This window comes from Haemaphysalis longicornis, unplaced genomic scaffold (genome assembly GCF_048455015.1).
Source record: "Haemaphysalis longicornis isolate Haplotype H1 unplaced genomic scaffold, Haemaphysalis longicornis Haplotype H1 scaffold_1, whole genome shotgun sequence".
Classification (NCBI taxonomy): Eukaryota; Metazoa; Arthropoda; class Arachnida; order Ixodida; family Ixodidae; genus Haemaphysalis; species Haemaphysalis longicornis.
In genome coordinates, this window is record NW_027526203.1 from 154,109,189 (window position 1) to 154,132,094 (window position 22,906).

Sequence of the window (22,906 nt, forward strand, 5' to 3'; positions counted from 1 at the left end):
GACCGATGCATCAAAACGCGGATCGTCTGCAATCGTAAATCTCAGCGCGAAGGCAATGCAGGCAACACGAAAAACGTATCCGTCGCTGTCGCACCCGTCCGAGCAAGGAGATGACAATGCTCGCTCTCTAGCGTGCTCGAAGTAAAGCAATCTTAAACGTTTTAAAATGACCGATAGATGACGCAAAAAAGTAGGGGTGGGGAGGGGCAGCTACTAAGCATCACCATCAGTGGGCACTTACATCAAAGCGTTTCTTGGTTTCCTTTATGGATAAGGTATATTATTATAGCCAACATAACGGAGGCCGCATGTGGGCGGGCACATATTGGGAAGAAACATAGCACAACACAGCGACATACACTTCATAAAGGCACTGCCAACGAAAAATACACGCAACACACAAAATCGCAAGTATAATACACGTATACACCACCACATATAGTACACTTTTGACAGGTCCGCATGATCACAAGCCACAACTAAACATTGAAACGGCCACAAAGTATTTATAACCCTGATCGCCGAGAATGCAGGTAGGAACAATGAGCTTGTTGCTTGTTTCGATAACCCACAGCAGTGCGTGAGCCTTAGGTGGGTTTTGTTATTTCATCAAATGTAACCCGTGCAATTGCAAACTTTTAGTAATTTGTCGTTTTGTAAGAAGCAGTAAAATATCTCAAAGAAGAAAAAACGTTTCACGAAACAGTACGGCAGCTATGTTCGGGTAATGACACTCATTGCCTCGCCTTCGCTCTTTTAGCGTAGAGCCCACCGCTGGTCTGGCAACCATTCAGCCAAGGTGTTACCGAATGGGGGCCTATTGTTGTTGGTAACTGATGCGTCAGTATGCTGCGGTCCGTGCTCGTTGACGAAAAAAGGGGCAGTTTGCTATCATCTCTGACCTCTTTTACCCTTGGGCGTCAGTATAAAACGTCCACACATGCATGCAGTGGTAACGTTTAACAGGGCGGAGGCGAGTCGCCCACAGCAAGCATGCAGCGGTACCCACAGAATGTGCTTCACACACACGGCTGTCGAGCCGTGCGTTAGCGTGGTGGGCACATGGTAATGATAAAAAAAAGACAGCGAGAAAACAAGCAAGCAGCACATCGCAGGGGAGGTGTTGCTCATAATCGTCTTATGCGCCCGACCGGCGAAAGGCCACAGTGCAACGATGAACGGTTTCGTTTTCGGCGTCGGCGCCGACAGCAGATTGCAGACGACAGGGGAGAATATTTCCTCCCCCGTTTCGGTGTTTCGTAGAGGCCGTACAGGGAGCGCTACGTGTAATTAGCTAAAGGGAGAAGCTCGCTGGTCCGGGGGAGAGAACCCTCGATTTCCCCCTTTTTCTACCCTTTTTTCTTAGAGTGTACTTTTTTGATCGGTGATCGCTATAGCGTACGCCAGGTGATGTCTATACACCGCTGCGTCAGAGTATACTACCTTTGAAATATTTCTGAGCTGCCTGGCGAGAGACCGGGCTCCTCCTTGATGTCGTGCCGAATTATGAATAGGATGCATGTGCCATGGCAGAGGTTTACGATTATTTGATATTGCGCTGTTATTTGATTACGATATTGCGCTGTTTCGAGGACCAAGCCAGGCGTGAATTTTTGAAGCGTGGTGCACCATGAAAGATCGTGATAACTGTGTAAGCACGGCATCTATTAGTTTGTCAAAAAAGAAATAGATTATCTAAATGCGAACTTGCCACGTTCGTAACAAAATGCACGACTTGAGTTTGTCGTCATTTTTTCTAGGTGCTTTGGCCATGTTCACGCATGCGCCGTTCCTGTATATCTTCCTATGTGTAGTAAAAATTTCAGTTGATGTCCAGCGCTAGTCCTGTGTGGTCGCTACTTATTGTCCCGTCTTTACCGCGCTACTTAACCATGTTTCGCATTTCAAACCAACTAGCCCACATTTATGCGTTGACTGGTATTACATCATAGGTTCTGTTGCAGTAAATGAGCTAGTGGGTCGTATGGCCATTCCCTTTTTGCCTAATTATACAGCTTATTTGAGCGAAGTTTACGTTAAAAGTGGTGTCAGCATGACTCTAACGAGGCAATCTTTTGAATGAACCAAACTTGCATTTTGTCTTGCCGCTTTTGTCTATGATGTCATAGCAGCCAGCTCTGCGATTGGCGGAGGCCAGAAAAAGCAAACGCAAATTAGGCAGAGCTTATAAGCTTGCCGAACAAGCTATTTGCGCTTAAATGTAGAGCACATTCTCGTAATATAAGCAGAGTCCTTCAATTCTTCTCTTGTCATGAAACTCCCGGCCAAGTTTTGTACGGGGACAAAAGCTACCGCGAGTGGCGCCACCGCAGATCGGAGGGCATCGGGCGGCCGCCGCTGCTCTGTAGCCAGACCGGCAGGCAGGAACGCAGTAGCCGCATGCCCGTTCGCACCAAATTTTTTCGCCACTCACAAAATGACAAGTCCATTTGAGTGGCCCACGACACGTAAAGCGAAGGCGCACTGCTGACAAGGCGGCGAGCGTCTGTTTTATCTTATTCCGTGGTCCGTTTCCTGCCAAACGCGCTCTGACCACGCCCCCGGCTGCCCTCCGATCAACACCAGCGCCGCAGCGCGGCAGCGTACGAAGCTCTCCCATAGCCTGATGGCGAAGTTTCATGACCAGAAAGGCATTGAAGGACTCTGATATAAGTAAAAATGGCGGGACAAACATTGGAAGCGGCGAAAGCATACGTAGACATAGAAGTACCGATGCGTACTGCTGTTGGTAGTGCGCGCACTATGATTGGTTAAGATGCACGGCACTTCGGGGCTTTGGGGTTGTCTCAGACGACACTGGCCGACTGACGAAAGCGACGGCGTCTTACGTGACCGTATTACGTGACCGAGCACCGAAGCGATTATTTTTTCGATGGACAAAAACAAGTCAGGTTTAAATGTGGTCACAAACAAACCAAAGGCAAAAAACGGCTTGCCGCGGTGTGGTGGCGCCATCTAGGTTGACTAACAGTATAGAAGTCTCCGCTCCACACCAAGTTTAACCGAAAAACTTGTTGTTCCAATATCATTGCAAACGTCGTTCAAACGCATGTTTTGGCGCGAGAATCAACATTTTAGCTTAAATTAATTGATTTCGCAGTCAATAAGCATCGTTTGCTTCCGAACAAGCGCTGGGGGCACTAGAGAAAACGAAATCTTTCGAATAAAACAAACCTGTATTTTGCCTTCATGGCCCCTTCAAGGAGTGACCTAACTAGCCAGGTCCAACGGTTTACCCTCGTTTTGGCCCATACGGATAATAGCGGTGCGATCGGCCGGAAGGGCCCCTACATAATTGTAGACCCTGCAATCCGTGTTGATGGAGGTTAGACCGATCATGATGGCCATGTGGTCTACCGGGTCAAAGGCGTTTTGTACTCTAATGCAAGAAGCATTGTGTTGTGAACTTGACTGGTCGCCCGAATGACTTAACTCGAGAATAGCAGCAATAGGTCTTGCATCGACAACTTTAGGTGACAGCCTACCATTCCACCATCCGTTTGGTTGATGTGCCAGGTAAGCCGAGCTAGGATAATATGCTTGAGTACATTGCCAACGCAGGACATAAGGAAAACTGGTCTGAGATGTTCTAGAGCCATCGGCTTACCGGCTTGGGAATAAAGAATATTTTGGCTGTGCGCCACTGCTTAAGTAGGGGGCCCATTCCCCAATAGTGATTGTAATACTTAGTTAATTTGGCGACGGATCGATGGCCTACATTCCTCAGCGTTTTATTAGTGAGTACATCTGGACCGGGAGCAGAGTCTGTTCTGACATTTTGCAGGGCGCCTCTGGCTTCCCCTTTCCGCTATGTCCGCATCTAGGGCTTCATTTTCATCTCCCTTGTAGTCCGGGAGGGCCACTCGCGCACCATCTGGGATGTAGGTTGACCTAAGGCGATCCATGAGCTCTGAGATTGTGCTAGGGGTTTGATGGACGAGATTTTGGATGGTATGAGTCTTATCGTTCTTATTATTTTGGGGGTTGCGGAGGTGTCGGAGGGAAGTCCAGGTTCTTCTCATACATAGCGCGCCTGTGAGCTAGTCACAGGTGTGGTGCCATTGCACTCTGGCCAATTGTTGGGTATGATTTTGTATTGTAATTTCCAATTCAGCGATCTTTCGGCAGAGGACTCTGTTGCGTTTGTTGCACCGCCATCTCTTTTGCATCCTGTAGTAGGCCATCTATAGATGCTGGAGGCGGGAATCCACTTTTCCTGAAGGTACGTCGGAATCGATATTGCTACTGGCTGCTTTAGCACCCCTAATTAACTGTTCCGTCCAGCTCTCTAAATACCCCCGCTACGAGAGGTCTTCGGATGTTTGCTGATCTCTGATTTAGTTTTCACCAAGGTTTCTTGGAATCCAAGGTCCGGGTGCGCCAGATTGCTCAGAGGAGAGGGAAAGGATGGGGGTGGGTTAGGGGTTTCTTTGCACTCCCATACCTGATGGTACGGGCTGTACAACGTGGGGCTGAAGTTGCAAATGGAGGGGATATTGATACCGGTAGATAGCATGGACGAGTGTGCTGTGTGGATATGCATTCGTCTGCAGTGTCCTGAGAGTGGTGGCTTCTTTTCTGGATAGGCCAGGCTGAGGCGACGGGAATTTTTGTCTGCTATGCTTCTAGTGTACCAGGATATCTCTGTATTCATGAAGGGTTCTGTTTTCATGGTGGCAGTGGATGTTGAATGCCCCTCTCGGGTGATGCCCCTCTCGGGTGATGACCCGCTGCAGCGTGAACCACCTCACTACCGTCGAGAGGTTCATGTCCGGGTACAAAGTCGATGTACAACTCGGAGAGGCCTTCGACGGCTTGAAGGATGTTAAATGGTGATTTACTCATGCGTCCACGTTGATAATTTCGCATGACGCTGGCGAGTCAGTCAATACTGTGATGGCATCCTTGCTGGTCGTCGTGGCCATGGCGTTGGCAACCTCTTCTGCTAATTCTCCAGAGTTTGTACGGACTGTCAGTGCGGTCATTGTTTCTCCTGCCGCTTTTTTTTTTTTTTTTTTTCAACTAGCAATAGTCGCTGCTCCGCTAGACGTCATCGCATGCGACACTGCCTCTGCGCAAAGCTGCGTTAACTACGCAGACGACGTTGGATAAGTGATGTGGACATTAGGCTGCGTCACTGCTTCGGGTAATTTCGTCATTGCCGTATTTGGAGTTAATGGTCTTGACTCTTGTGATTCGGTGACCCTTGTTATAAACTTGGTGCATATTTCGGGGAATGGGCAGTACAAGAACGTGCTGCCAATCTTGCACTGGAACGCCTATTTCGTGGTGTTTCATGGGTCGGGTTGCATACCTCAGCTTTATTAGGGAAGCTCTTCCCGTGGACCTCAGCTTTAGTGACTCTAGTTGAGAAGTGGGATGGGCTTCCACTATTTACTCCAAGTATTATGCAATCCTAGTTGCCGTAACTTCTTTGTTGATGTATTTGGTGGCAGTTGTAGAGCGGTCTAATAAGCTTGCCGAATTCTAACGTTCAATCCTGCTCACTATGTTGCATTAATGGTCAAATATTGCGGGCCATATGCTATCCAACCGACCAGTATTGCGTGTATGATGCTTAGGGTGTCTGATTCTTGCACGCCAGATCTTATATTCGATACGCGATTAATAAGATGCATTAGTTGGTTTAAAAGGTGGTGCTGCATGCCGCATTTAGCCATATTTAGGGATCACAAGGCCTAGGACATGGAGGTCCGCTACGTTGGGAACTGGTTTTACTTGTATGGTGAGTTCTGGATCAGACATGCTTTCCTTCCTTTGGGTATAGTTTCCAGCCGTAATGCAAGTAGTGCTTATTTTGCCGATGAGCACTCTAGGCGAAGGTATCCGTGTGTTTTATCGATGGCTGTCTGCAGAGCATCTTGCTGTTCTCCCATAGAACCCTTGGGGTTCGATAGAGTGATGTGGGTCGTATAAAGCTCATGCGGTAAACGGGGGATGTCTTGCAATATTTTGTGAAGGTCATTCATCGCAACATTCAAGAGGAGCCTTGATATCACCGATCCTTGCGGAACGCCCTCCAGTATTGTCTAAAATGTGGTTGTAGGAAGGTTCGCTATTCCAACGGTTGCTGTGAGACTAGTGATGAAGGCCGCAATATATGTAAGAATGCTTCCTCCAATACATGTTGTACGTACATAGGTGTATGCATACATGTGCATGCGTTTGTTAATTTTAGGCATATATTAGCGCGTGTATGTTCGTACAAGTATTTTATTATATACATGTGTAGCTATATATGTATGCATACACGCGAAATTTTGCTTTTTAAGTTGCCAAACACGTGATTTCTATGCCGGCCGCCCGGCACCCTTCAAGAGGTCTCTGACCGCTTTTTCGCCTTGAGGACACCCAACACTCCAACGTTTGGAATAAATAAATAAATGAATAAATAAATAAATAAATAAATAAAAAATAACCTGTGTCCACAGTCCATTGATGCCAGCCCTTGGAGAATGGCTTTGTGACTGACATTATCGAAAACACCTTTAACATCTAGGGCCAGTGTACCTCTCTTTTGTGAAGTGGTGAGACTGTCAATTATCTCTTCTTTGTGTTGCAATAGGATATCCTTCGTGGAAAGATGAGGGAGGAATATGGTGGACGGAAATTGTCGGTTTATCTTCGATGTAAGGTGAAAGACGATTTTGTACCATGTGCTCCAACAATTTTTCAACACAGGATGTCAGAAAAATTGCTCCAAGTATACCGGAGCAATTGGCGTGCCGGGTTTTCGGATCAACATATAATGACCAAATCACTGTCCTAGGCCCACATGATAACTTAGAAACTCGATCGGCCAAAAGGTTCTTCCCGCTTTCCTGGTCTTGGCGTTGTTTGCACGCTCGAATGAAGCGCTCGAATGACGTCATTCGAGCGATGTCGCGGCATAGGCCAGCTTCCGTTCAGTGACAGCAATGAACGCCTTGGACGACTTTAAAGAAAGTCGCCACAATATCAGCGGAGTAGCGGGACGGAGTATCTCTGCAACGAGCGAAGCACGCAGTGCCGCGCTCTTCTGGCGATTACTGTAGCCTTCGCAGTGCTTTCAGGCGCGAAAGGGAAGAGTGAAAGCGTTTTTCATAAGTGTTGCAGGGTCCCGTTAACATATTTTTTTTATTTGTTTTGTGCTATTATTTAATCTATGGACCATTCAAAAGCTTCGTAAGAAAGGTATTTTTTGCATGGGCAATACAAGAAGTCTTATATCGAAATATGAAGAGCTTGGATGTTTGCTATTATACCTCATTAGCACCCCGTATCCTTATAAAGCGCTACGCGTTACGTTACCGACTCCCGCTCTTCCGAGGGAAGTAGTCTCAGTGCGCTTACGCATGAAACATTGTCCCTAGTGCTTTCATTCGTTACCGTTCAAGACTTCCAAGTGTGACCATCCGTCATGTGCGGAACCAAGCAGGTGGCAGGAATTGAAAGAGAAAGACAGTTGCGAAAGACATGCCATTCGTTGCTAATATCGCTAATTGACATGAGAACATTACATGTGCTTAGACAAAGCGATGCAACTTGCCCTCCAATGAAACCTCGATTCACACTTGTAACGTACTTGTAACGAATACTTGTAACGTACGCTGCGTTTTCGTACAACGCACGGATTCATTCCGGCGTGAATGGTATCAAAATGCGAAAACTCCCTGCAACTGCAACTGCATGCAGTTAGTGCAACTACGGTTAATGTTGCACTATGAAGCAACCCAAAAACGCGGTATTCAATAATGACTGAGGCAGCGTTTTCACAACCAGATGCGCAAGTCACACAGGCTGCAAGAAGGCGGAAAACCTAGAAGTATTTATTTCTTCGTTACATCGCCATCTACGCCGATGGCGATGGTTTGCCATTGTGCCCAGAGCGGCAAGTATCAGCACCTTTTTCTGAAAAGCTTCTACAGCTTCTGGCAGCAGTTCAGCCCGTGTTATATTAATTTCCTATTAATCACCTTAGCCTTAAATTTCCACAGACTGCCTGTATCCAACGGGGTATAACAATGCATGGTACGTTTCGCCGCCTATACGGGCTGCCACTGGTAACCTACGAAAGGCAAAGAACGTATTTATTAAGGACATAGTAAACATGCAGTAGAGGGGCGCGATTAACAGTGGACACCGTTAGTTCACGGCAGATTTATCATGATTGTCTTGTTATATACTTGTCAACTAAATTCAATGTTTCTGAAACTTAAGAATGTTCATGGTTTTTGGAACTCCTTTTCAGAATCAATTAATTAATTATGAACTATGCAACCTCCAATGACCAATGCCTTGCCATATAGAAACCTCCCAACAGGCTCCCCTTAGTAAAGCAATGTTCAGTCTATGAGGATAACAGACCTTAAAGGGGCCGTGTGGAAAAAAACACAAGTTTGGTTCATTCGAAAGATTGCCTGGTCAGAATCATACTGAGACTACTCTTAACGCACACTATGCTGAAATGAACTATATAATTAGGAAAACAGAGAATGGTCATGCGACCCACAAAGCTCATTTCCCGCAACAGAACCTATGATGTCATATGTGCCCAGCTGTTCGATTGGCTGAGGCCGGCAAAATCAAACGCAAATTAGACACGGCTTATAAGCTTGCCGAACCGAACTAGTTGCGCTTAAACATAATGCATATTCATTTTACAGCAGTACGAATCCTGCCGTAAACAATGAAAGTTACGAAAATACACGTAAGCATAGAAGTACCGATCCGCACTGGAGGCACTATGCTTGTTTTAGCTGCACAACATTCCACCGCTTTAAAGTTCTTTCACCACACTGGCCGATTGGCGTAAACGACGTTGCCTTACGTGACCCTGTTTGTCGAGGATACCCCATGTTTCACCAAACGATTACTTTCTACCGTAACAAAAACAAGTCAGGTGCAAACACGGTCAAAAACAAAGCAACGGCGGACAACGGTTCGTGGATGAGTATAGTAGCGTCATCTGGGAGGGCTGCCGGTAAGGGAGGCTGCAGAGCCGAATGACGCAGTGGAAGTTCGTTTGAGGACGGGCACTTATGACTTCATTGCTGACGTTACGCAAACACACGATCTGGCAGGAAAATCAAAATTTTAACCTACATTGACTTATTTCTCAGTGAATACGGCATCATTTGCTGCCGGACAAGTCCTGGGGCACTATAAAACACGAAATCTTTGGAATAAAACAAACTTGCATTTTGTCTGCATGGCCCCTTTAACGTCAAATGCAAACATATTTCCTTTTTGCGTAGAACATACCATTACCGTGAAACAAGCAGGAAAACTCTCTTCCAAAACCGTGCAGCCGAAGGCATTCTTTTTTAACAAATAGAAGAGATTTTCAACAAAATGGTCTAACTTCTTGAACATGCAGCAAAAGGGTAAGAACTTTTTGAAAAACAGTCGTGCTAGCATCATGGTAAATGCATAAAATGCAACCCGGCTGCAGAAGTCAGGTTGTGTGAATTTATGAACAGCCTTCAAGAAGAGTGCTGCATTACAACCCGCGTATGACAGCTTCCGTTTTTCAGGCGGCCTTCTTTACCACCTTTTACTAGAAAAGAGGAGATTTTTTACGGGTAGAGGGTAGGCTAATTATGTCCCTATTTTCACACTCTTGCATGGGTTTTGCGCAGGAATAAGGTTGGCGACAAATATTTTCTTTGCTGCTTGCATTTATAGAAGTGTGCCCCAAATGAACCGCTTAGTCAGCTCACGCGTGAAACCTACAAAATTCGTTCGTGACCGCAGTAAGGTTTAAATAAAAGGCAGGAACCAGCCAGGCATATGTCTCACAATAAGTTCACAAATGTAAAGCGCACGAAAATGGAGAAATATACAAGCCGCGGCTTTTTCAGCTCTTATCGTATGTGACAACAGGCTTACCCCTGCATTCTGAATCCCTCCTCCACGCGAGCCTCCAGACGAAGAGGTCCTTGGAAGTGATTGGCGCATATAAATGCATTGCAGTATCCTCCACTGATCCGGGTCCACAAAACACATAGAGTGGAGGAGACACTCAGAATACTGCTATCAGTGTTCTGATCGCTTTACAGGACACCCAATTGTCACGAAAAGGCATAAACGGATATTTTCTGTACGAATGCCACAAGCCACGGGTACTGAACATAAACGTGCTTAGCAAATGTTTGTTTGCTATACTTAAGCAGCTTCTACAATTATATCGAAATCAAATGTAGTCACTTACATGCTAACAAAAGAACCGCGTTGGAATGTGCTAGTGAGGAGATCGTTTTGTTGCTCCAGCGTGAAACGTTTATTTCAAAGCAACACCCCTATCTGAGAACGCACTGTAGCAGCGAATTCGTTGTTTGTTGCAGTAATATTATTCCCATTTGAATAAATTTCAAGCTTGAAAAGAAATTTTTTTCGCACTGTGTCGGCACTCGACATAAAAAACAACAACGGCGCTTCTAACACGTGCAAACTGACCAGTGACGACCCAGGCGACCTTGATTTTAGGGATGCATCAATCCGCCTTTGTTGCGCCGTACACATGTTGCCAAGGCTGCACGTACCTGCAAGAAGGGTACAACGAAACGCACGTTGAGCACGCATGAAAAACATTGTGTGAGCAGTTTAAGCAAGAATCGCATGAAAGCTTTCGTGAAATCAACTTATTAATCTGACCGAAGTCGTATTCCTCAGTACTAAATGATTAGCATGTTTCTGCACCAAACGTCCAACAATTGTAGCCATTTATACAAGAAACTACAGTGTAACGGTTTTGTAGTAAACCAGAATTGTTTGCACCTTGCCTGGCTTGCAGCGCTTGACAATTAAGCAATAACGGCGGACAGGGGCGGCGGCGGTGCGGGCGGAGCAGCGTGAACGTAGCAATGGCAAACGCCGGCCGCACGTTACTTCGGAATGGGCAAGACATGCGTCATACGTAAGACACCTGCCGGACGTTACAGCTTCACTAATTAACCATCTGTACGGAGCGCATGGGGGCCTTTTTTTATAACCGCCGCAAAGTATAAAGTGCCTTGTGCACAATGTCGCTCACGTAAGTTGGCCAAAAAAGCCGCGGAGCTGCTATCGCAAGCATCACTGGCTCACGAATGTTTGCACACTAGCATTCCCGCTGCTTGCGTAATAAGTGCCCTGAGTAGATTTATTTTTTACACTGTCAACTAACAGCAAGGACACAAACGCGCACACACACACACACACACACACACACACACACACACACACACATATATATATATATATATATATATATATATATATATATATATATATATATATATATATATATATATATATATATATATATATATATATATATATATATATATATATATATATATATGCTCCTGCGTTGGATCATCCGCCATGCCCTGGACAAGTAATACAGTATTGATACAAACAGCAGGATTCACTGTCCTCCAGAACACCGTGAAGCAACCGCGGCATGCGCATCAATTCATTACAGACGATGCCAAAACACGTGCAAACTGCCAGCGTGTGGGGATCGTGCTAATGATGTAAGCCGGCAACATGAAGCCATTCCTCGATTCTCTTTAGCGACGCCGTCCACACTTAAATGTACCGAATTTGCAAGAGTTTTTGTAAGAATTTGCGACTCATTTGCCTATTTCCCATCCTACAGTCACATTAAAGCACAAGAATGTAGTGTCATTACAAAGTGCTTTGTTGGAGAGCCGCTGTGCCATTACGAACACAATTTCAGGCTGGTTGGACGATACAGGGCGAGGAGGAATTAGTCAGGGGCATTCTCTGTATGAATGTGACGCATATACTGGCTCACACGCGACATCAGTTCCAACGTGTGGTATTACGAGCATCTTTATAAACGAACTGTCGGCTCGACACGACGGGCAGTGTAGGACCAGTGATATGTATGAGAATTTCAATGTCCGCAGACCTAATGGAACTTGGTTGCTGGCCAGTTGGTTCATGACACGCCCGCCGTGGTGTCTCAGTGCCTAGGGCTGAATGTTGCTGCAGAGCCCAAGGACGCGGGTGTGGTAAGGCGCAAGAAATCAAGAAGGAGAGGAGAGAACAAAAGGCATTGCGAAAGGTGTCGCCGCATTGCAGTCAACAAGGCATTGGAATCATTATCACTGAGAATATGAATGCGGTGCAGACCGAAGCTCCACGGCACCACTTCTGTATCTTATTTCTGTATTATTTCAACGAGCCCCTCATTTCCCATTCTGATTCGCTTCCCTGAGGAAAGCAAGTTCTCTTTGCTGAAACGTAGGCCACAATCGTGCTTTTACCTTGTTCGAAGTTTTTCTGCTCTTATATATATATATATATATATATATATATATATATATATATATATATATATATATATATATATATATATATATATATATATATATATATATATATATATATATATATATATATATATATATGGAGCGAATCAGAAATTGGAAATGAGGGGCTCGGTGAATTAAAGGGACACTGAAGTGATTTGTAAACAATGCGGGATTACGAGCGCAAACTGTAGTCCGGAGTCCCTGGGCCCTGTTTCAACCACTCTGTGCGCGTTTACGCGAATTTATTTGGTAGAAAAATCAATTCGGAAATGCTGTCCTCCTCTCTTTACGCTCGCCCATTTTCTGTGGCGTTTTCGTGTGACGTCCGCAGGAGAGGAGGTGACAATTGGCTGCGCTACTGCACGGCTCGCCGACCTTCCGCGACCGAGTCAGTCGGCCCACCGTTTAGTCCGCCGGCCGCCAACGGGTCGTCGCAATTCGCTCGATCAGTTGATACTAAGCCACAACACGTTTGGGAATGGATCGAATGCGCCCTTATTTACTTCGTTAGTTTGTACACTGTATCTAGCTCCAAGTCAAGGTCGCTTCACACAAGCGCTGCACAAGCCCACATGCGACGCTTCGCTGACTGGTACGCCAGTAGGAAAATATAAGGCCTCCTGAAGGGGGAGAAGAGTGAGCAAAGTCAATATAGGTACTAAGGAAATAAAATCAACTGATATTTTTACCGTACAGCGTAAAACTAGGGTGCGGGAAGCACTTTTTTGCGCTGGGCGAACAAGCAGAGCGGTCAGCAGCACGACTACGCATCTGCGAACGCTTTCCCGTCTAAGAAATGCAATTGCTAGACGAGAGCTATTGTGGAAACTCGGGGGACGCTTATTGCACGAGCGCAATACAACAAATAATCACCTAAGCTGCTTGAAATACTAAAACTAAATAAAAGTGTAAACTGGTTATACATTATATACCTTATCTTTTCCATTTCAGCCAGCGGCCGCCTAGGCCTAGTCGTCTGGGGTGCTAGGTATGTCATCGCAAGTGTTTTGCCAGTCACAAGTTCGAATCGCCGCGGGTACATGCTTTTTTTTTATGAGTTAACTTTTTTGTTTTTCGCCGATGTTTTCTATACTGAGTTCCCCTTTTTTTGGGCCGCAACGTTCATTGCTCCACGAACTAGTCCACAGAACTCGCGCAGGCTGGCACTGCCGCGCTAGCGAGTTCTCGTTGGCGTGCTGTTGCCATAAGCACCGACTGCTTGCGGGCAGTGGGCACAGGCCAGAATCAACAGACCCTTGGCCTGGTGCGAACACGCTTTTTACGATACAGGCATGAGCGAGGCAAGCTCCAAATATGGGGGAAAAGCGCATGCATTTGAGCGTCTGCGGGGACGCGGAGGGCGTTCATGCACTGTGTAGGCCTCAGATAGTGAATGCTACGATTCCAAGCCGTCCTGGGAGGCTTATCTTAAGCATTTTACAGCCGACAACATGGCAGAAGCGCGGTACTACGATAACTGGGATATTGAGAATGCCCATCCAACGACGCCATCGAATGTCAAAGATGTTGTTTTACAGACCGAAACCGAAACTTGTTTGATTGCTAACCTTGGGCATCGTCCAATCACGGCGCCCCCTCCTCCCAACGTCACAGCTTAGTTTGTGCGGCCGCCGCAAACCGCGCATGGTAGTTTTTCTTCTTTCGCGCTTTGTAAAATAATTACCGATTTGTCAACCGGATAAACGATGAAAAGTGTGCTAATTTGAGCCAGTCTACACAGTGCAAGCAAAAACGGGAGCTTGACAAATTCACTTCAGTGTCCCTTTAAGACAGAATAAGGGTTGGCAGTCAAGAAAACCTCAGAAAGCAAAGGGGGGAATGCGGTATGTCATAGAAACAGATGAAGAATTGTTTGAGTCAGAAAGAAAGTGATGAAAAAATGCCCGCCGGGTGGGATGCGAACCCACGACCTCCAGAATACCAGCCTGGTGCGGTAACCACTACGCTACCGGCGGGGCTGCTACGCTACCGGCACGGCTGTTTCCCCACCACTTTATCGGGTATTTATGTTAAGGTATATTTTGTTTCCTGCACTTGGGGGTGGTAGCCAGCGCCACTCGGACTACTCGGGGTGAAGGGGACCTTCTTTTTAACCCCCGGGCCGTGACTCGAGTGTCTACGACATGTCGAGAGTGGTCGACCAGCGTTGAACCCTCTTAAGCTACCTTTGGCACCAAGACTGCTAGAACAGAGGCCCTCGCTATGCATGTAGCGAATCAGAAATGGGAAATGAGGGGCTCAGTGAATTAAGATAGAATAAGGGTTGGCAGTCAAGAAAACCTCGGAAAGCAAAGGGGGGAATGCGTGACGTCATAGAAAGAAATGAAGAATTTCACACACACACACACACATACATATGTATATGTATATGTATATATATATATATATATATATATATATATATATATATATATATATATATATATATATATATATATATATATATATATATATATATATATATATATATATATATATATATATATATATATATATATATATATATATATATATATATATATATATATATATATATATATATATAGGTTTGGAAATGAGGGGCTCGTTAGGAAATACAGAAAGAAATTCTGGCAGTCTACAACGCCAAAGAAGACATAGGGGAATGGTTAGACTATTTTTTACCGTTAGTGACGTTACATTATTTTTTTATCAATTACGTGAGAAAGAAAGAAAGAAAAACACACGCCCAGAGTGGGGACCGAACCCACGCCTTTCGATTAGATCTCGAATGCCTTACCAATTCGGCTATCTGGGCGACTGTGTTCTCCTTCACTTTCTGGGGTATTTATATTTACTACAACTGTATCTGACGCTTGAGGGTGGTAGCCAGCGCCATTCGAGATCACACTCTCCTCTTCGTCGTCGTATGTCACGCAGTCTTATTCCCTGTTGTGTCCGCAGACCATCGACGTCCACCCCAGCCCAAGTGTCCAAAGCGACATTCACGTGGCATTCAAACTGCTACTAAACCTGCTCTAACGTAGTAAGTTCAAGGAGGCTGCTTTCTTAGACATTATATTCAGCGGCCTGGCAGCCTGTCAACCACAGTTCAGGCACTTTTTTTCGGTAACCAACGCACCACCGCCTTCCTTCCATATATCCGTGGCGGCGGGAGCGGCCGTACTGCACTTTCTTGCTGCGTGCTCTAAGCCCTCAGCGTTCAACGTAAAAAAATCCCTACGATAGCACCTGAATATTTAATGCATCGCCCGGCAGTTCACCTCGTTTTTTTTGTACGCCTTCAGGTTACCACTGCAGGTTGCGCCACACATTCGGTAAGTAAACGCGTCTGCCGAGAGTCGGGAATAGCGCAGGAACGAGGTGCTGGATGTGCTCTGATGGGGCCCTTGAGGCAGTGGCCGAGGGGTCGTCACTGCCTACTAAAGTAGGGCTGCCTAAGTGCCGCGAACGACTGAAGCGATGGCACGAGTTTATTTGCAGGCGGCTAAGCTTTCAGAGGTGATTTTCTCGAGATGCTTTCGTTTTATTCTTACCGCTGGAAGGACCTCTGAAGAACGTAGAATTCGGAACAACCTGGCGAACATTCGGGGGCGTACTTGCTTGGTTTTGGATGATATACCGGCCCTTTTGTTTGACCAGTTGCCGGAGGCAGGACAGCGCTTGTGTTCTAAAGTCGCTGCTCGCCGCCCAGTAATTTTGCTTTCCCCTCATAAAAGTGAACTCGGCTGTGTGTCGAGGATCACACCTTCCAGCAGCAAAGCCTGCTGAAAGTACCGAATAAACTGGAAGAACGTATACGTGGCCTTTTAACAAACGTACTGCTACAGGCTATTGGGAAGGCCAGCCCTGCCTTTTGCTTCTTTTACAGCCTTATAGTGTGCATCGTTGAGCTCGATCTAGCTCGAGTCCATGCAAAGGATTTAAAACCCCTAACGAAGCCAGGAGCGAGCCAAAACATGCAATTATGATTGATTAGTGATTGATTATTAAGATGGCATTAAGATGAATTGTAATGAGTTACGATGGATTACTGTGGATTACAATGGATTACAACGGCCTAGGATGGTACAATGTTTGAGTAGTGATTGATACGAAGGACTCATAAAGTGGGATCAGGGTGAGATGGAGTCAGGTGGATTGAGATGGATGAAGGTGTATTTAGGTAGGGAGTAAGCTTAAGATATAGTAGCGTATTCAATGTAGATTAAAACGTATTTGGGAGTATTTTGCGTATAAGCATAAATTATCAGAAATTAAGGTAGATTAAAATGAATTAAAATGTATTAAGGTGGATTACTATGGCTTAAAGACCTTGCAACACCTTCTTCAACTTTTTTTGAAATCTTAAATTCTTGACGAACGTAGTCACCCAACACACCCAGTACTTAGATTAGGGGGTCGCCAAATACCTCAGCCAAAAATTACTGCTTTGTGCCCGTCAGATAACTTGTAAACTCGCTCGAAAGATTCTTTTTACCCGCCGCGGTGGCTCAGTGGCTAAGGCGTTGCGCTGCTGAGGACAAGGTCACGGGTTCGATTCCCGGCCGCGGCGGCCGCTTTTCTGATGGCGGCGAAAAGCAAAAACGCGCGTGTGTACGAGATTTCGGCGCACGTTAAAGATCCCCAGGAGGTCAAAATTATTCCGGAGCCCTTCCCTACGGCGCGCCTCATCACCTGCGTTGCGTCGGCGCGTTAAACCCTACAATCAATCAAACAAAAGATTTTTCTTTTTTTCCCGGTGTTGACGTTCTTCGACGGCTTGAAATACGGTTCTAAGGCCATGTAGCGGCTATTGGCCGGTTTTCCTTCAGTTGCAGCAATGAACGCTTTTCGATAGCAAATTAAAAAAAAGGCCATAAAAACAAAGCAGAAATGGAAGTCGTATCTGTTGCGAAGAGCAAATCACGCAGTACCGCTCCGTGCTGGCGATAACTATAGCTTTCGCAGTGGTTCCAGACGCGAAGGAAAGAGTGAAAGCGCTTATCGAAAGTGTTGCAGGGTCCCTTTAAGAATCGAAGAGTACCATTCACAATAGTGCGCCAGGCTTTTGCCTTCAAGCTAGAGCTGTGCACAGGATATAAATTTGCGCCCGGGCCCTGTTGTTTATCGCAACAGTCCCGGCCTGTCCCGACAAGGAAGACGAATGAGCCGGGCCGCCCCGTCCTGGCCCCCCGCGCCTGCTTGGGGCACGTTTGGCAACAGAAATCTACCTAAAGCAAATAAAGAGCGTCCTAAGTGAAACAAAGACAAAGCAAATCTAAGACGGGCAACACACCCCAAGCGGACAACACAGCCACTGAAAACTACATGCGAAAATCTGAAACTCATCCAAGGGACACTAAACCATCCAGAATTTTGTTTAAAATGAACAAATGTGCCGTAAATACTAATCATGCTCGGTAAAAACCCACGCACTTGAAGTAAAACAAACAGTCAAAACAAAAAAGACTGACTCAGGCGTGATTTAAACCTGGTTCACGTAACTGCCACCCAGAAAAGGAAGTCCTGTACCTCGAGACCAGCCAGCCCATGTATGTTTAGTGTCTCGGAGCAGAGCGGTAAGCCCCGTGGAATGTAAGAAAAACCTGGTCCTTGTTCAGGCCACGTCTCCAACGCGTAGGTTCTGTGCTATTATAGTAAACCAAGTATCTTCACTGTCTGGTCTGGTAATAATAATGCTACGGTCTGGTTCGGCCCGGCCGAACCAGACCGTAGCATTATTATTTCGGCATGGATCCGGGCCGGCCCTTGAGTGAAAACTTAGTCGGGCGCTCGAAGCTCGGGCCCTGGGCTGGGCTACACCCAGGCTTTCTGGTTGGCCCGAGTTATTGTACACCTCTACTTCAAAGCCTCTAACAAGGCTTACGTCGACACAGAAGTGATTTCTAAACAGTGCAGGAGCGGAAATTGTAGTGTGGAGCCTCTACGCCATGTTTCGACTCCACCCGCCGCGGTGGCGCAGTCGCCATGGCGCTGTGCCACTAAGCCCAAGGAAGCGGGTTTGATTCCCGGCCGCGGAGGCCGCTTTTCTGATGGAGGCCAAACGCGAAAACGCCTGTGTGTTCGAGATTTCGGGCGCACGTTACAGATCCCCAGGTGGTCAAAATTAATCCGGAGCCCTGCACTGCGGTGCGCCTCAGCGTCTGTGTAACGTCAGCGCGTGAAGCCCTACAATCAATCAATCAATCAATCAATCAATCAATCAATCAATCAATCAATCAATCAATCAATCAATCAATCAATCAATCAATCAATCAATCAATCAATCAATCAATCAAACAATCAATCAATCAATCAATCAATCAATCAATCAATCAATCAAACAATCAAACAATCAATCAATCAATCAATCAATCAAATCAGTTTTGCGACCACTCTCACGGCGTTTACGCGACTTTATTCAGTAGAAAAATTAATTCCAAAATGCTGTCTTCCTCTGTGCACCCCCCTTGCCAATCTCCTATGACGTTCCATGAGACGCCAAAATAAGATGGCTTGGCTTGACTGCGATACCGCACGGTTCGCCGACCCTCCGACAAAATCAGTCAACCCAGCGTTTCGTCTGCCGGTCGTTGCAATTCGTTCGCTGAGTTGAAACTAAGCCACGGCACGTTTGTGGCTTGAACAATGTGCTTTTAGTTTGTTAATTTGTGGAATTTATCGAGCTCTAAGTTCAAGTTAACTGCAAATAAACGCACATGTGACGCTAGGTAGTGAGAAATTAAAATCAACCGAAACTTTTGTCGTACCAAGGCGCGAGAAGATCATTTTGGCTAGGTGAACTAGAACAGCGGTCAGCAGCACAACCACACAACTGCGAACGCCTTACTACCTAAGGAATGGAGTCTCTAGAGATGAGATATTTGTGGAAATTTCGGGGATGCTTACTGCAGGAGTGCTATGCAAGGAATAGTCATCTAAGCTGCTTCGAATGCTGAAACTAAATAAAAATTTAAACTGGCTGGACATTATATACTTGATATCTCCGACCCTGGCAGCGCTGGCTTACGGCCGAGCGGTCTGGAACATTAGGTTTATTGTTTTGCAGTCAGCAAGTTCGAAACCCCGATAGTGCATGTTCCTTTTTTTTGTATTTAAGTTGAGTTATTTGTTTTTGTGCAATATTTTCTATACTTAATTCACCATTTTACGCTGTAATGCTCATTGCTCCACGAGAGAGCTCGCAGAAAGCGTGCAAACTGACACTAACGCGCTGGCGAGTTCTCGTTCGCGTGGTGTTGCCATAAGCACCGACCGCTTGCGGGCGCAGTACAGTTTCAGCCAACCCTTGTCCTCGTGCGAACACGCCTCTTACGATACAGGCACGTGCCAAGAAAGCTCCAAAGGTGGGGGAAAACGCATCACATTTCAGCGTCTGCGGTGACGTGGAGGTCGTTCATCCCCTGCGAACGCCTCGGCTATTGATTGTTAGCCTTCCAAGCCGTGCTGGTTGGCATATCTGGTGAATTTTACAGTTGACAACATGGCAGAAGCACGGTGGGCCGATTACTGAGATATGGATAATGCCTAGCCAAAGATAACGTCGGATGCAAAGCATGCTGTTTTACAGAATCGAATACGACACTAGTTTTAATCCTAACCTAGGGCATCGCCCAATCACGTAGAACCTTGTATGGTCGTCACTGCTTTAGTTGGTGCGGCCGCCGCAGATCGCGCATGGCAGTTTTTCTTCTTTGGGGCCTTATAAAATAAATACCCCCTTATCGCCCAGATAAACAATAAAACGTATTTATTTGAGCCAGCCTACGCGCTGCAAGAAAACACCGGAGCTTGGCAAATTCTCTTCAGTGTCGTTTTAAAGGGATCATGCAGACAAAACACGTTTGGTTCATTTGAAAGATTGGCTCGTTAGAACCATACTTACACCACATTTAAAGTAAACTTTCCTCAAGTAAGGTATATAATTGGGAAAAATGGGAATGGCCATGCGACCCGCTAGCTCATTTCCCGCAACAGGACCTATGATGTCATATGTGGCAGCTCGGCGATTGGCTCAGGCCGCCAAAAGCAAACGCAATTTAGGCAGTTCTAACAAGCTTGGCGAACGAGCTATTGGCGCTTAAATTAAGGGCCCGTTCTTTTTATAGCAGTAAGAATGGTGTGCAAATAGGGGAAGTTGCGAAAGTCCACGTAAACATAGAAGTACCGATGCGTACTGGTGTTCGTACTGCGCGCACGATGATTGTTTTAGCTGCACAGTACTGCGCCACTTTAGGGTTGTCTCAGACAACACTGGCCGATTGCGTGACCTGGCCGATTGCTTGTCTTGCGCGACCATATTTGTCAAGCGAACACAATGTTTCACGAAGCGATTATTTTCTGCCTTAACAAAAACGAACCAGGTACAAATACGGTCAAAAACAAACCAAAGGCAGAAATCGACTATTCGCGGTATGGTGGAGCACCTAGGTTAACTAACGGTAAACAAGGCTCCGCAATCGGCTGCAGAGCGGTTCTTGTGATGTCATTGCAGACTTCGCAAAAACACACGATTTGGCGGGAGAATCAAAATTTTAACTCAGTTTGATTAATTTCTCAGTGAATAAACCATCGTTTGCTTTCGAACAAGCGCTGGGGGCACTATAAAACACAAAATAAAAAACTAAAACAAACTTGTAGTTTGTCTGCATGGCCCCTTTAAGGGTGTTATCTTCATTCATTGGGAAACTTAGAAAAACGACCTCACCAGCTTCGACTTTTGTTCTCCGCCTATTCTCCACCTTTTCCACCTGACGCCAATCTCACCTTGGAGGTTGAAGAACCGGCGGGTGAACTCACGTCATCACGCGTTAAGCCCCCTAGGCCACAACTCAAGAAAACCTGATGCCTTCCGAAGCAGTTCTCGAGCTCCCCTCAACTTCAAGCACATGATTGACACATTTATCTTACAATTTATTCAAATAGCATTCCCTTTTCCGTACCAAGCAAGTGTGAAACGTATTCAACTCACAGAGAAAACATGATTGCCCAGAACATCTGAAACAAACATTGGTAAAAACGACTAGAAGCTCAGCGCCTATGGTAATATCGACAGTAATTGATACGCAGAACATTATGATACTGAACAATTCAATTTTCAATCATCATAAATAAGATGTCTCACGGTTTCCTCGACGGTTTCTCCCAAGACGATGTGGCAATGGCGTAAGCAGGCGCGGAGGCGGTGGAGAAGGGGTCGCCCACACTAACGAAACCTCAGGTTTCGTTGGGAAGACGTGGCAAGAGACGAGGGCGCTGGCCCGCTCTTCAAAGAACGATCGCTGATAAAAGCTTTGCTACCTCTAGCACGATGCACAAATGTTACACCAGCCTCGACGTCTACGTTCATTACGTACGACGATGAACCAATTCACAATGGTGTTGCCGGAAACAGAAAGAGGGAACAAAAACCTTCGAGGATTCCCACTGCATACAGAAGCTTTCCATTCTTAAATTTAAAACTCAGCCCTCTTGGCGCTTTTCCACTTGCGTCTCTGTTCATGCTCGCCCCTCCTCCTCTGGAAGGGGGCGCGCCCCGAAACGACATCTGCCCACGGCCCTGCAGTGTGAACGGAAATCGCATTCATGCGGCCATCCAAGTCGGATGCGAATCGTTAATGGTAGCTATATATAGCAAAGCTTCTTATGCAACTCTGGAGTTGTGTGCTTGAAAAAAATACGCTTCATTGTTTTCGGCACAACATAAAAATGTCAGTTTAAAACGTAGAGGAGAAAACAGCGAACATGATGAACGATATATTCATGCCACGTGCATATATTATAGCCAATATGTATACAACATATTTAAAATTCAGACCATCCATAGATATAGGCTACGAGCAGGTATGCTTCGAACGTCACTTTCCTTTTAGGATGTCACTGCCGCTCCTACTGTTCTCAACGGCAAAAGATGATCACACTGCCTCTCCACAAAATTCCGCCTCTGTTCACAGCCTTGGAAACCAAACTAAAAAGCCTGCGGAGCGGCAGGGTAAGCCCTGCCTTGCAAAGCTAACATTACACTAGAAGGTTTTTCCAAGGCCCTCTAATTGCGGCAATTACTTTGGGAATGTTGTGGATGCCATAACGTACAACATAGCTGCGCATAATTGCGGGTTACGGGCAAATCTTCGCTTGGCGCGCATCGTATTTAACGGTATAACCTGAGAGGGCTCTGCCCACGAGGAAAAGTAAATGCCCTAATTTTGTCCCCTCCAATCAGTCCCATGCTCGTGCCCTAGCCTGAGACTCGTCACTTTAGGTTGAGGTAAAAACCTCGGCGTCATTCACTCAGCAAGTAGCAGCCTTCGACCTATAGTGATGTTTGGTTCTATTTGAGGTTACAACCGGCCTAACCAGGTCCTAACTTCATGCAGCTTCCAACCATTTCACACAGCTGCTTTCCCAACAGTGCGGTAAGGGTGTTTAACTAATGGCACACCCGGTTCCGATCCCATGGCATGCTGAAGCCAGTTCTGCGGTCCCGAGTTTTTTGGCGCACTGGGAAGTACATGTTCGCCTCTCTCTCTCGCTTGCGCTTACGGCACGCACCCACA

At 46.1% G+C, this 22,906-nt stretch overlaps 1 protein-coding gene and 1 pseudogene across 2 annotated transcripts in view; both read right to left on the reverse strand.

Moving 5' to 3' along the window:
- LOC144138095 (melatonin receptor pdcr-1-like) overlaps nt 1–22,906 on the reverse strand; it is a 238,070-nt gene that overhangs the window by 78,194 nt on the left and 136,970 nt on the right. The window contains exon 2 of one of the 2 annotated variants that reach the window (XM_077670198.1): nt 10,480–10,565. The exons of the other annotated variant lie outside the window; for it this stretch is intronic. The gene's annotated coding sequence lies outside the window, so the exon portion shown is untranslated. The remainder of the gene's footprint in view (nt 1–10,479; nt 10,566–22,906) is intronic. 2 annotated transcript variants of the gene reach the window in all.
- On the reverse strand, nt 5,022–5,104 carry LOC144156400 (U4 spliceosomal RNA; annotated as a pseudogene).